We start from the raw sequence: 12,143 nt of genomic DNA, 5'->3' as shown, positions 1-12,143 counted from the left end.
TCGCAGGTTCGGCCGATCGCAGCCCCCCCTGGCCACGGTTCGTCATTCCAGGCCAATGGGGGCTGCGGGAAGCAGCGTGGGCTGAGGGATCTGCTGGTCACTGCTTCCCGCAGCCCCCATTGGCCTGGAGCAACAAACTGTGGCCAGTGGGCGCTGCGATTGGCCGAACCTGCGGACGCTGCAGGTAAACAAACCATCCTGGCCCACCAGCGGATTTCCCTGATGGGCCGCATGCCAAAGGTTGCTGATCCCTGCTCTAGGCACATTTGAGTTAGGTTGATTTAAAAAAAAATAGTTTTCTCGTTGCAATGAAAAGGTATGATTTTTATCAGCACACAATTCAGGTTAAACTGTGTTAAATTACCATTCATACTCCATTGTACTATTTTAGTTTTAAAGTTTTGAATTTTCAATTTTTCAAAACCCAAGAAACTTTAAAAAAACTGCTTCAGGAAATTTGAAAACATGAAAAATCAGTCCATTTTCAAATTGTAAAGTCATGTTTCGAATTTTGACAAAACATTAGTTTTTTTCCAGCTATCTCTGATAGTTCCTCATTGATTTGTGTGAATTTAGTAGTTAATTACAGATTTCACAACGCATACTTATAATTTAGTTACATGTTAATAGTAACGTAAGTGCAACCACTATATTATACAGTGTTAGAATTTACAAATTGTCTTGTATAGCATAATTAGTTCTGTTAGTTTGAGATTTTGACCCCTCCACCCCTAAAGTAGATTTGAACAAGCAATCACCAGACTTTAAAAACTCAGGCTGAGTGTCAGTCAAGTAAAGACTAAAGCAGAAAACTCCTGTAAACACGTGTATATGTGAGTGACTGGGTGGCTGTGCATCTCCTAGTCCTTTCACTGGAACAATTTATGTGCACAAAGCACTCCTATGCACAAGTGTTTGCAAGACTGGGAACTGCATTCTATGATTTCTGTAGTTGATTGTCTTGTTTTGTCTAAGTAATTATGTAAATACTTTTTGGGGAGTTTTGACTAATACCAAATGTTATTCACAAAGAATTGAGAATGGGACTTTCCAGTGACCTTAAGGGAGATAAATAGGGTCAGATTTCTTAAGCTAAGGGCCTAAAATGCAGTTCGGCACCTAGTGGGGTTTTTAAAAGTGCTTAGATGCTGAACCCTCCTAGATTTAAATGATGTTAGGTGTCAGAGATGCAAAAATTGGTACCGACGTCCAACTTTTAGGCATCACTGGCATTCACAAAACACCTGCCCAGCTGCTGCCTAGCCCTATAGGTCCCTAAATCCCCTACATACATAACTTTCTGTGCATACAATCGGCTAGGCACCTAAGGCTGTGTCAACACCACAATAAAAAACCCTTGACACTGAGTTTCAGAGCCCAGGTCAATGACTCAGGCTCATGGGGCTAAAAATAGCCGTTGTAGATGTTCTGGTTGGGGTTGGAGCCCAGGCTCTGAGAACCTCCCCTCATGCGGGCTTTCAGTGCCTGAACATATACCCGGCTATTTCAGCCTGCGAGTCTGAGTCTGTTGACCGAGACTCTGAGACTCCGTGACCTGTATCTTTTTATTGCAGTGTAGACGTATCCTAAACTTCCACTGGTGGACAGCAAAAAAATCTGCCACAGTCCCGACAAAGCTAGGTTCCTCAGTGCCCTCATGTACACCTAAGGACCGGAGGAATTCTCTAATTAGGCACCCCATCACCTATCTCACCCATAGGCCCCCGATCCAGTGGGCATCCCCCAAGCATACTTAGCCCATAGAGAAGACAGCGTTTTTTGGTTGAAGAATGGCGACTTTTAAGTCTATTATTGACTGTCAGCCACACCGTCAAGGGCTAGTTCACCTGCACATCTACCAATGTGATATATGCCATCCTGTGCCAGCAATGCCCCTCTGCCATGTGCATTGGCCAAACCGTACATTCTCTACACAAGAGAATAAATGGACACAAATCAGACATCAAGAATTGCAACATTCAAAAACCGGTAGGAGAGCACTTCAATCTCCCTGGTCACTCAATAACAGACTTAAAAGTCACCATTCTTCAACAAAAAAACTTCAAAAACAGACTTCAACAAGAAACTGCAGAACTGGAATTAATTTGCAAATTTGACACCATCAAATTAGGCCTGAATAAAGACTGGGAGTGGATGGGTCACTACAAAAACTAATTTTCCCTCTGTTGATACTCACCCCTTCTTGTCAACTGTTGGGAATGGGCCACATCCACCCTAATTGAATTGACCTTGTTAGCACTGAACCCCCACTTGGTAAGGCAAGTCCCATCTTTTTGAGTGCTGTATACCTGCTTTATACCTGCTTACTGTTTGTTTGTTTTTGCACTCCATGCATCTGATGTAGTGGGTTATAGCCCACTGAAGCTTATGCCCAAATAAATTTGTTAGTCTCTAAGTTTCCACAAGGACTCCTCGTTGTTTACATTGTATGTTTGTTAACTATGTGATTTTGGATCTAGATTGTGAAGCCATCATATGGTGAAAATATGCTCACTCAGGCTGGGAGGTAGTGTGACATCCCCCAGAGTACAAGCTGGACTTTAGAACAGTGGGGTGTCCCCTTAAATATCCAGACCGTGGCCTCGCACCTCTCCCAGCTCTCAAGTAATCTTGTTTCAGTAAAGACTTGGAACTGGACGGATTGGTCACCAGCTGGGGAGGGAATCCAGCCAGTGTATGCAGAACTGGGAACTGCCTGCAACAGCTAAAGGGGTGAGCAAAGTTGTTTTCTTCAAAGTTTACTTAGCTTGGTAAAGGTTTAGGAATAAGATTGCATTTTTATCTTTTATTCTTTTAACTGATGACAAATTTTAAGTGATACAGGCATAAAAGGTCAGAATTGGTTAAAAAAACAAGAAGTTTATTAAGTGATTCTATCTAACCCAGTTTTGTTGACATGTTTGGGGAATCTCTGCTCAGGTTAACAAGGGCTGGTGCAGATTCATTTTCTTTGATAAAAATGAGAGAGGTTTGAGCGTGCACTTTCCAAGGTGGGATGAGCAGTGTAAGGCAGGTTTCTGGGGTGCAAGGCTGGGACTGAGAGCTATGCGGGTGAGCATTCATGGAACTTTGGGTGTGCCTTTACATGGTAATGGCTCTGTGAGGGCAGAGCCCGGAGACGCTGCTTTTCCTTAGCAAAGCAGTGTGAGAGACACCCTGGGCTGGAGCATTAAGAGGACACCGCTGTTCAAAAGTCCAGCTTGCACCCTAGGGGATGTCACAGTTATGCACCTAACGCTCAACCTGTGGGGCTAAAAATAGCAGTGTAGACACTGGGGCTTGGACTGGTGCCCCAGCTCTGAAACCTGGCAAGCAGGGATTGTCTTAGAACCCAGGCTCTGAAACTTGGTGCCGAAGGTTTTTCTTTGCAGTGAAATCCTGTAGATTTTTGCTGAAAATGGCAAAAAAAATTTAGTGAACGGGGAATTAAAAAAAAGGTATCTGAGAAAAATGTTTTGATGTAAAAATGTTGACCAGCTTTAATACTAGTATTAATGCTAAGTACTTTCAGCTTCACAGCAAGTAAATCAACCGAGAACCAAAACAATGGAGCTGATTTTTCAAAACTACCTATCTGCTGCAATGCTCTAGGTGCTTTAATGAAATGTTAGGACATCTGTAGCACAGTCTGTGTATGAATCTACATGATGGTCCCAAAATTGCACAGGCGTCTTCAGAATCCAGACAGTGTAGTGGAGATATTCAGTCATGGTCAGGTTGACATAGCTTTTGTAAAAGATTCCTCTCTTGATTTAAGAATTACAAGTAATGAAGAAGCCCTCTTACCCTTGGAGAGGTTTCAGAATGCTTCATTCTCCTCACTGTTAAAAATCACTGCTTTAATTCTGGTTGGGATTTTTCTAGCTTTAACTTCCATCCGACAGGTTTTATTATTCCTCTGTCTGCTAGAATAACAAGCCCCCATTGCTCTGAGGTATGCTCACCATGTAGAGTCTTATTGACTATGTTCTGGTTGCCACTTACCCTTCTCTTTTATTAGATAAGGCTGGGGATTTTAAAAAGCTGATGTTAGTAAATAACTTTTTATATGTTGAACTCTTGTAATTCATTTGAATTATATATATATATATATATATATATATATATATATATATATATCTTCATTTATTTACAAAAACCCTTTTGTGTGTGTAACCCTTCTGCCCATCTAAGTTGGCAGCAACAAGGGCCGGGTTCTGTATCTAGGGGTTCCGTTTCAATAACGCAATGCAAAACCGGCTTGAGCCCCCACCCAGTGACCTGGGACAATTACATATCACCCCCGGGCGCCTCCAAGAGGCAATACTTCCTCTCTCGCAAGCACGGAGTCTGAGTGTAGCAGAAAATGTTTAATAACATGAGTTAACGACATCAGCATTAAATTGGAAAAAACACCACAAACAGGATTCATAACAGAAACCATGAGCAAAAGACCCACCCCAGCAAATTGGGCCGTGTCCTTTCCCTTTGGTTCTTGAATCCAGCAACCCAAAAATCACCCAGAGTCCCCAAAGTCCAACACCCCCAAAGTCTCTTGGGTCCAGCAACCACCCAAAGTCCCAAAAGTCCAACAACCCCCAAAGTCTCTGTCCCTGGTCAGTGCAGCCCCAGAGTAAAAGGGGGCACACAGGGTGTTAAGGGACATCTTACGTGACCCGAGGCTGACCGGCCATCTCTCCGTGGGGTTCCGCCGCAGCCTTCACCACGAGCCAGTCCACTTCCTGCCGTCCCACGAACTGCTCTGCTCTACGAGCTGCTCCGCTCACCCACCTGTGAGCCCCTCCAGCCATCCCCGCAAACGGCTCCGCTCGACATTCCTTGGGCCGCTCCAACTGTCCCCGCAAGGCTCCACGCCACTCCTCCATCCGTCCCCGCAAACTGCTCCGCCAGCCGCTTAGCAATATAGCTTCAGGCTCCCCCATTAGTTAACACAACACTCAGTGAGCTCAGCTCTTAGTGAGCTCAGCTCGTAGTAGGGGAGCCCCAGTGCTGGTGCACCATTAGCCCAAAGTGAATTCAGCTCAGCAACCTGTAACTAGATTCCTAATGGAATCAAAGTTAGCTCTGACATTCAACAGTGGAGAGAGGAGATGGTGCAATTGGTGTTTTGGGCCCTCAAAGAGAGGGAGAGGACATACCATCAGGTACAAATACCTGTCCCCATCTTTTCTCAATTCACAGGATTGTGAAACCCATGTCCCTTGTCTAGCGAGTGCTACTTAGGTGATGGTGCGACCCTCTGTCATAAAACAGTTTCATTGTCCTTGATTCACATAATCAGGGTAACAACACTTTATTCCTCCTGCCCCAATAACAGAGAAACTGGGGATCCCACCCCATCCAAAGTATCCACTATCAGCTGCTGTTGTCTCATGCCAGGAGGGTGGGTGTGTCTATGCAAACAAGATCAGCCCCTGGAGTTCTTTTCTACACTCGCCATAATTCACCACCAGATGTCAGGGTAGAGCTCATCATGACTCTGCTTACATGTGTATCAATACATTTATTGCCAGATATATATTAAATCTAAAAAGTTTTGTCCTTCTGTTAAACTGAAAGAGAAAGTGATGGAATATGTGTAATGTTTTACTCTGACTTTACCAATGTAGTCGAGGTGTCCAGGGAGGAGAACCCTTAAACTACTGAAAAGTGTCTTCAGACATGTCATAAACAAAACAGAGTGATTATTAGGGGGTACTTGTTATTACAGATGGGTTCTATCATAGATGAAATTATGACCCATTGAAATATGTTTTTAGCTCGTTAAGAACTATCAGTTTTTAAAGCTATTAGTAATAATAACTACATGAGAGATTCCTTTATACTCATGGATAAGATAAATTAAGGACTATAAAAGAAATTCTATCAGTAGTAAGGAAAAACGAATCCATGGTGAAATAATTGCGGGAAAGTATTTTTCCCTGCAAACATAATTTTCTTTGTCTTTTGCCATATAAAAGGAAAGAGGTCTGGAAAGTTAGTTTGAGAATGAATATTGTCAGCATTCCACCAGGTACAGCGGAAGGGACCAAACTACCTTCTCTTCAACATTTACCCAGTGTGGTAAATGGGTCTTCTTTCTATATGCTGTAGAGGGCTACATTACTCTTGGCCACATAACAGGCTCATTTGGAATTATTTCCTCAAAGATTATTAATCCATCTCAGATCATTATTACATTGAAAAAAGCAACACCAAAGAAAGAAAGCACACAAATCCCACTGAATTTCAGGGAAAGTTCGACAACTCCCTTTTATTGCTTTATCATTGAAATGGGATTTTTCAAATAAAAAGTCATGCTGATTGAATCTTCCTTCTCTTCTTTATGCAGCGGAGTGAGAAATGAAGCCATAGAGACTGAGAACCAAATCAGAGTGAAGGAATTCATAATAGTAGGATTCCGAGCAACTCCAGATTAAAGATCCTGGTCTTCCTACTTCTTCTGGTGATCTACACACTGACACACTGGTTTCTCTGCAACTTGTCCATCTCGGGGATATGATTCACCATGGCAATGATGAATCTTATGTCGGCACATCAAGCTATTTCTTTCAGTGGATGTTTCATCCAAACCTATTTCTATTTCTTCCTTAGGACCTCAGAATACATCATAGACTCATAGAATCATAGAATATCAGGGTTGGAAGGGACCTCAGGAGGTCATCTAGTCCACCCCCTGCTCAAAGCGGGACCAATCACAAATAAATCATCCCAGCCAGGGCTTTGTCAAGCCTGACCTTAAAAACCTCTAAGGAAGGAGATTCCACCACCTCCCTAGGTAACCCATTCCAGTGCTTCACCATCCTCCTAGTAAAAAAGTTTTTCCTAATATCCAACCTAAACCTCCCCAACTGCAACTTGAGACCATTACTCCTTGTTCTGTCATCTGGTACTACTGAGAACAGTCTAGATCCATCCTCTTTGGAACCCCTTTTCAGGTAGTTGAAAGCAGCTATTAAATCCCCCCTCATTCTTCTCTTCTGCAGACTGAACAATCCCAGTTCCTTCAGCCTCTCCTCATGTCATGTGCTCCAGCCCCCTAATCATTTTTGTTGCCCTCCGCTGGACTCTTTCCAATTTTTCCACATCCTTCTTGTAGTGTGGGACCCAAAACTGGACACAGTACTCCAAATGAGGCCTCACCAATGTCGAATAGAGGGGAATGATCACGTCCCTCGACCTGCTGGCAATGCCCCTACTTATACAGCCCAAAATGCCGTTAGTCTTCTTGGCAACAAGGGCACACTGTTGACTCATATCCAGCTTCTCGTCCACTGTAAACCCTAGGTCCTTTTCTGCAGAACTGTTTCCTAGCCATTCGGTCCCTAGTCTGTAACAGTGAATGAGAATGAGATTCTTCCATCCTAAGTGCAGGACTCTGCACTTGTCCTTGTTGAACTTCATCAGGTTTCTTTTGGCCCAATCCTCTAATTTGTCTAAGTCCCTCTGTATCCTATCCCTACCCTCCAGAGTATCTACCACTCATCCCACTTTAGTGTCATGTGCAAACTTACTGAGAGTGCAGTCCATACCATCCTCCAGATCATTAATGAAGATATTGAACAAAACCGGCCCCAGGACCGACCCTTGGGGCACTCCGCTTGAAACCGGCTGCCAACTAGACATGGAGCCATTGATCACTACCCATTGAGCCCGATGATCTAGCCAGCTTTCTATCCACCTTATAGTCCATTCATCCAGCCCATACTTCTTTAACTTGCTGGCAAGAATATTGTGGGAGACTGTATCAAAAGCTTTGCTAAAGTCAAGGAATAACAAATCCACTACTTTCCCCTCATCCACAGACCCAGTTATCTCCTCATAGAAGCCAATTAGGTTAGTCAGGCATGACTTGCCCTTGGTGAATCCATGCTGACTGTTCCTGATTACTTTCCTCTCCTCCAAGTGCTTCAGAATTGATTCCTTGAGGACCTGCTCCATGATTTTTCCAGGGACTGAGGTGAGGCTGACTGGCCTGTAGTTCCCCGGATCCTCCTCCTTCCCTTTGTTAAAGATGGGCACTACATTAGCCTTTTTCCAGTCATCCAGGACCTCCCCCGATCGCTATGAGTTTTCAAAGATAATGGCCTATGGCTCTACAATCACATCCGCTAACTCCTTTAGCACCCTCGGATGCAGCGCATCCGGCCCCATAGACTTGTACTCATCCAGTTTTTCTAAATAGTCCTGAACCACTTCTTTCTCCACATAGGGTTGGTCACCTCCTCCCCATGCTGTGCTGCCCAGTGCAGCAGTCTGGGACCTGACCTTGTTCGTGAAGACAGAGGCAAAAAAAGCATTGAGTATATTAGCTTTTTCCACATCCTCTGTCACTAGGTTGCCTCCCTCATTCAGTAAGGGGCCCAAACATTCCTTGACTTTCTTCTTGTTGCTAACATACCTGAAGAAACCCTTCTTGTTACTCTTAACATCTCTTGCTAGCTGCAATTCCAAGTGTGATTTTGGCCTTCCTGATTCCACTCCTGCATGCCTGAGCAATATTTTTATACTCCTCCCTGGTCATTTGTCCAATCTTCCACTCCTTGTAAGCTTCTTTTTTGTGTTTAAGATCAGAAAGGCTTTCACTGTTTACTGTTCTTTCTACACATCGGGATGTTTTTTTCCTGCAATCTCAATAAGGTTCTTTAAAATACAGCCAGCTCTCCTGGACTCCTTTCCCCCTCATGTTATTCTCCCAGCGTATCTTGCCCATGTTCCCTGAGGGAGTGAAAGTCTGCTTTTCTGAAGTCCAGTCTATTCTGCTGCTCTCCTTTCTTCTTTGTGTCAGGATCCTGAACTCGACTATCTCATGGTCACTGCTTCCCAGGTTCCCATCCACTTTTGGTTCCCCTACTAATTCTTCCTGGTTTGTGAGCAGCAGGTCTAGAAGAGCTCTGCCCCTAGTTGGTTCCTCCAGCACTTGCACCAGGAAGTTGTCCCCTACACTTTTCAAAAACTTCCTGGATTGTCTGTGCACTGCTTTATTGCTCTCCCAGCAGATATCCTGGTAGCTGTAATGTCCTTTGATAGATACATAGTTATTTGTAAGTCATTTGCACTACCCCAGCATCATGAATGGGAAGTTGACTCTCCAGTTGATTATTGGCACTTGGTTGGCAGCCTTTATATCAGTTCTCTGCCCAACCATCCAGGTGTCCCGCTTGCCATTCTGCTGCCCTGTCATGAATATACAGCTAAGGGCAGCATAAAATCCCTCCTTGACCTGTAAAGGGTTAAGAAGCGCAAATAACTTGGTTGGCACCTGACCAAAAGGACCAATAAGGGGAGAAGATCCTTTCAAATCTGTTGGGAAAGGGTTTTTTTGTGTGTGTGTGCTCTCTTTGTTGTTCTCTCCAGGACAGAGAGGGACCAGGGCAGGAAAAATACACCTCCTAAAGCCATATCTGAAATAAGCATCTAAGATTATAAATTGTAAATAATAGCAAGGACATGCATCAGATTATCTTTTGTTTTAGCATGTGAATTTTCCCTGTGCTAACAGGGAGGTTTATTCCTGTTTTTTGTAACTTTAAAGTTTTTCCTAGAGAGGAATCCTCTGTGTTTTAACTCTTACTACCCTGTAAAATTACCTCCCATCCTGATTTTACAGAGGTGCTTCTTTTACATTTTTTCTTTATAATAAAGTTCTGTTTTTAAGAATCTGATTGGTTTTTAGTGTCCTAAAAACCCAAGGGTCTGATCTGTGCTCACTTGGTTAACCTATTTCATTGGTAGATTATTCTCAAGCCTCCCCAGGAAAGGGGGTGAAGGGGCTTGGGTGGGGATATTTTGGGGAAACAGGAACTCCAAGTGATCCTTTTCCTGAATCTTTATCTAACTCACTTGGTGGAGGCAGCGATACCATCCAAGGACAAGGAAGAATTTGTGCCTTGGGGAAGTTTTTAACCTAAGCTGGTAGAAATAAGCTTAGGGGGGGGGTCTTTCATGCGGGTCCCCACATCTCTACCCCAGAGTTCAGAGTGGGGAAGGAACCCTGACAGGCCCCAATGTCATTAACCATTTCTGTGGCATAAGATCCATTTTGAAACTGGTTTGTACAGACCCACACACCTCATTGAATGAGTGAGTTCCCTATACACTTCCATTGTGGTGCTTAGCTCTTTTCTCCTAACAACAGTGATGTCCAACTTCTACTGCTGTTCCATTTTCATGTACATATTATCCCAAAAGAGCCACTCATCAGGAATGTACAAAGCAGCAGCCATTCTTCACACAGTGCTTACCCTTTGCTAAACCCATATACATATACAGCCTCAGGAATGAGAAAGTAAGAGATGTCTTCAAAGACACGCTCAGATGGGGAAGGGTGGTTCACTTCAAAAGAGTCTGAAAACTTTACATTGTGATTCGTAATTTGCAAAGATCAAGGAATGAAATGGAGGTCAAAGACAGAGTCATGGGTAAAATATTCAGATGCATCAAAATGACTTAGGATCCTAAGTTCCATTTTTACAATTGATTTAGGGTCAGATTTTTAAAGAAATATGGCATCTAAAGATGCACACACATGCCTAGTGGGACTTTCAAAAGGATTTCAATGTGAAAATCCCATTAAGTGCATATCTGCACCTTTATGCACACATATACTGGAAAAAAAATCTGTCCCTTTAGACAATTAAGAGCCTAACTTTAATTGAAAAAAAAAATTAAGGTTTCAAATGCCCAAGTCTCATTTGAAAATGGGACTTAAGCACCCACTTGCCTTTAAAAATCTGGCCCTAAGTCCCATTAGAAGTTGAAATCAGTGGGAGTTAACAGCAGATTTTTAGAAGTATTTAGCCACCTAAGGATCTCAAGTGACTTAGGTGCTTTTAAAACTTTTACACGGGTCCCATTTTCAAAAGCAACTTAGGGCCCCTTAGTCCCATTGACTCGGTGTGACCCTGGGAGAGGGGTTCGAATGCTCTCTGCTGTAATGTTATTATTAAATAACATTCGCACCCAGGCACTTTATCAATAAGGCTACAGTTTAGTCATGGCAGTCATGGATTCCGTGACTTTACCAGACCTCCGTGACTTCTAGGGTTTCAGGAGGAAGAGGCGGGACTGTGAGCCCTGCAACTGGGGCTGGCTGGAACCAGGACCCTGCAGCCCCAGCCCCGTGGCTGCACCGGGGGCCATGCGCCCCCATCGTGGCTTCCCAGGGCCATGCTCCCCCTCTCCCCTGGCTGCAGCGGGCACTTGGCAGGGTCTGTAGCTGGGGCCATGCACTCCTGTCCTGCAGCCGCGGCCAGCTCTGGAGCGGGGGCTGTGTCCCCCCGTGGCTGCACCCCTGCTGGGGTCCCTGGAGCCGGGGCTGCGTGCATCCCGTGGCTACGTCCCCCTGCTGGGGTTCCTGGAGCAGGGGCTGTGTGCCCCCTGTGGGTGTGCCCCCGCTGGGGTCCCTGGAGCCGGGGCTGTGTGCCCCCCGTGGCCGTGCCCCTGCTGGCGTCCCTGGAGCCAGGGCTGTGTGCCCCCCGTGGCTGCGCCCCCGCTGGGATCCCTGGATCGGGGGCTGTCTGATCCCCATGGCCGCGCCCCCGCTGGGGTCCCTGGAGCGGGGGCTGTGTGTGCCCCATGGCTTCACCCCCCCCCCAGGGTCCCTGGAGCCGGGGCTGTGTGTCCCCCGTGGCTGCACCCCCGCTGGGGTCCCTGGAGCAGGGGCTGTATGCCCCCTGTGGCCGCACCCCCCGCTGGGGTCCCTGGAGCGGGGGCTGTCTGCCCCCCGTGGCTTCACCCCCGCTGGGGTCACTGGAGCCGGGGCTGTGCCCCCCTACCATGGCGGGGAAGCTCAGCCTGTCCATCACACCCCGCTCATGGGACTCCATTCCTCCCCCCCACCTATCCCTGCCCCCCGGTTATCTTTTAGTAAATCACAGACAGGTCATGGGCTCCATGAATTTTTGTTTATTGCCTGTGGCCTGTCCATGACTTTACTAAAAATAACCATGACAAAAATCTTATTATTTATAAGTAAGGCTAACTGATGATCAGAAAAGCAGAGATAACTGAGGCTTTAATGAGAGTGGTTTAAATGTCAAAAAATGCAAATTAAGGTTGCCTGGTGATAGTTGTTCCCTTCCGGAACATCGAGTTCAGCAAAAGCAAAGCTATTAATTGCA

The 12,143-nt window shown here is 45.2% G+C and overlaps 1 pseudogene; it reads right to left on the bottom strand.

Annotated features, from left to right (window-relative positions):
• Positions 1 to 12,143, bottom strand: part of LOC135887575 (zinc finger protein 271-like) — a 167,661-nt pseudogene that overhangs the window by 100,576 nt on the left and 54,942 nt on the right.

Source organism: Emys orbicularis, chromosome 13, assembly GCF_028017835.1.
Source record: "Emys orbicularis isolate rEmyOrb1 chromosome 13, rEmyOrb1.hap1, whole genome shotgun sequence".
Classification (NCBI taxonomy): domain Eukaryota; kingdom Metazoa; phylum Chordata; order Testudines; family Emydidae; genus Emys; species Emys orbicularis.
This window is presented reverse-complemented; position numbering and strand designations above follow the sequence as displayed.